The sequence below is a fragment of the Dermochelys coriacea genome, chromosome 1 (genome assembly GCF_009764565.3).
Source record: "Dermochelys coriacea isolate rDerCor1 chromosome 1, rDerCor1.pri.v4, whole genome shotgun sequence".
In the NCBI taxonomy this organism is placed as follows: domain Eukaryota; kingdom Metazoa; phylum Chordata; order Testudines; family Dermochelyidae; genus Dermochelys; species Dermochelys coriacea.
The window spans coordinates 182326329-182329611 of NC_050068.2; positions in this window are offsets into that span (position 1 = coordinate 182326329).

Consider the following 3283-nt stretch of genomic DNA (forward strand, 5'->3'; position numbering starts at 1 on the left):
GCAAACAGGGGAGTTTTGCAAGGGAGGTTAGAAAGGGAACGTCAGAGCCTGATCCACCCAATAAACATTCTCTAAACTTAGGCCAATATACTCTTCCCCCAAAAAACAAAACAAAGAGCATACAAGCAAAAAAAAAAAACCCAGAAAAACTAAAATCCTGCAAAAGTAAAAAATAATACAGGCAGAAGTCCAGCAGCAGAGAGGGGACTATCCAGTTTATTGCACTGACTTCAGCATGTATGATTACCTGCTGCGTGGACAAGTGGTGTTTGTGTGCAAGCAGCTCATGGCTCTTGAGACCAGAGTCACTGAACTAGAGGAGCTAAGAGAGACAATGAGACATATAGATGAGACTATCCAGGACACAGTAGAGAACTTCCACCCCTAGTCTGACAGCTTGTGCACTGTTGAGGAGGTTGAAAGCCTTGTGGAAGGAGAACATCAAGTTGGAGCAGTGGGAAATTCTTCTATATTTAGGACCCTCCTTACAGACAATGTCATGGTATCCTCTCACAATTAGGATATCCCTCACTAGGAGGGGACCTCAGTTATTAGGAGGAGACAGGTCATGGTAATGAGGGATTTGATTATTAGAAATATAGATGTGTTTGTAATGACCGGGAGATGCAAAGGTTGTGTACCTCTCAAGACATCTAAATAAATTTATGAGCAATACTGCGGAGGAACCTGTGGTCTTGGTAGATACCAATGACATAAGGAAAGGTAGGAGAGAGGTCCTGGAAGCCAAATTTGGGCTACTGGGTAAGAGATTAGAGTATAGTAGCATTCTCTGAAATGCTTCCAGCTCTATGCTTAGAGCCAGTTAGATAGGCAGAACTTCAGGGTTTAATGTATGGATAAGATGGTGTTTGGAGGAGGGATTCAATTTTATTAGAAACTGGGAAACCCTTTGGGAAAGGAGGAGCCTGTATATGAAGGATGGGCTCCACCAAACCAAAAAGAAATTAGATAGCTGGCAGCTAAACTTAAAGAGGTGTCAAAGAAATTTTAAATTAAGGAATGGGGGAAAGCCGATAGGTACAGAGGAAGACATGATTCAGACAAAAAGAAAAGGAGTACTTGTGGCACCTTAGAGACTAACAAATTTATTAGAGCATAAGCTTTCGTGAGCTACAGCTCACTTCATCGGATGCATTCAGATGATTCAGACAGAGACATCTCTTAGGGGATGATTTATTAAAGGGGTTTTCTATCCTAGTAAAAACAGGATAGAAGATGATAAAGTACAAGCAGGAACTGAAAAGAAACAATCAAATGAAACAATCTCATTCAATTATATCATGTGAAGGCAGACAACTAAATATTGATACATTTTATAAGTGCTTATATACAAATGCAAGCAGTCTAAATACTAAGATAAGTGAAATTACATGCCTGATATTAAATCAGGATCCTGATATAGTAAGCAGCACAGAAACTTGAAACATGGAACAATGATAATTAATGGGACACGGTAACATCAGAGTACAAAATATATAGGAATGACAGAGTAGGTCTACTGGTGGGAGAGAGGCACTATACATGAAAGAATGTTATAATTCTTGATGTTTGATTTGTGTCCATTTATTCTTTTGCATAGGAGACTGCCCAGTTTGGCCAATGTACATGGCAAAGGGGCATTGCTGGCACATGACGGCATATAGCACATTGGTAGATGTGCAGGTGAACGAGCCTCTGATAGTGTGGCTGACATGATTAGGTCCTATGATGGTGTCCCTTGAATAGATGTGTGGACAGAGTTGGCAACAGGCTTTGTTGCAAGGATAAGTTCCTGGGTTAGTGTTTTTGTTGTGTGGTGTGTGGTTGCTGATGAGTATTTGCTTCAGGTTGGGGGGCTGTCTGTAAGCAAGGACTGGCCTGTCTCCCAAGATCTGTGAGAGTGAAGGATCATCCTTCAGGATAGGTGGTAGATCTTTGACGATGGGCTGCAGAGGTTTTAGTTGGGGGCTGAAGGTGATGGCTAGTGACGTTCTGTTCTTTTCTTTGTTGGGCCTGTCCTGTAGTAGGTGACTTCTGGGTACTCTTCTGGCTCTGTCAATCTGTTTCTTCACTTCAGCAGGTGGGTATTGTAGTTGTAAGAATGCTTGATAGAGATCTTGTAGGTGTTTGTCTCCAGAGGTGAAAGTAAGCCGGACACCCCGGTATGGCATACCAGTAAGAGCCGGTGCACCGTACTGGGGCAGCCTGGCTTCCCCAGGAGGCAATTTAAAGGGCCTGGGGCTCCCAGCAGTGGCTGGAGCCCCAGGCCCTTTAAATTGCCTCCAGAGCTCCACTGCTGGAGCCCTGGGGTAGCGGCTGCAGGGTTCCGGTAGCTATTTAAAGGGCCTGGGGCTCCCCTGCTTCTACTGCCTGGGCCCTTTAAATAGCCCCCAGAGCCCAAGGCTGCTGCTGCTACCCTGGTGGGGGGGGCACTTACCTTACAGGGTGGGCTGGGGCTGGCTCTGACCCCCTCAACCCCACCCCTTCCACCCTAGGCCCCGCCCCTTCTGGGGGCCAGAGCTGGCCCCAGAGTACCGGTAAGTCACTCGACCTACTTTCACCCGTTTGTCTCTGTCTGAGGGGTTGGAGCAAATGCGGTTGTATCTTAGAGCTTGGCTGTAGACAATGGATCATGTGGTGTGGTCTGGATGAAAGCTGGAGGCATGTAGGTAGGCATAGCGGTCAGTAGGTTTCCGGTATAGGGTAGTGTTTATGTGACCATCGCTTATTAGCACTGCAGTGTCCAGGAAATGGATCTCTTGTGTGGACTGGTCAAGGATGAGGTTGATGGTGGGATGAAAATTGTTGAAATCATGGTGTAATTGTCAAGAATTGTCAAGATTATAACATTCAAAAACCAGTTGGAGAACACTTCAACCTCCCTGGACACTCAATTACAAACCTAAAAGTCGCAATTATTCAACAAAAAAACTTCAAAAACAGACTCCAATGAGAAACAGCAGAACTGGAATTAATCTGCAAACTGGACACCATTAAATTAGGCTTGAATAAAAACTATTTCCCCATACTACTGTTACTCACACCTTCTTGTCAGCTGTTTGAATTGGGCCATCCTGATTATCACTACAAATTTTTTTTCTCTCCTGCTGATACTAGCACACCTTAATCGATTGGTCTCATTAAGAGTTGTTATGGTAACCCCCATTTTTTCATGTTTTATATCTATAGATATAGGCATTACATTAGCTACCCTCCCCGGTCACCTGGTACAGCAGCTGATTCAAATGATGGGTTACATGCTTTAATTAGTATATATATATTG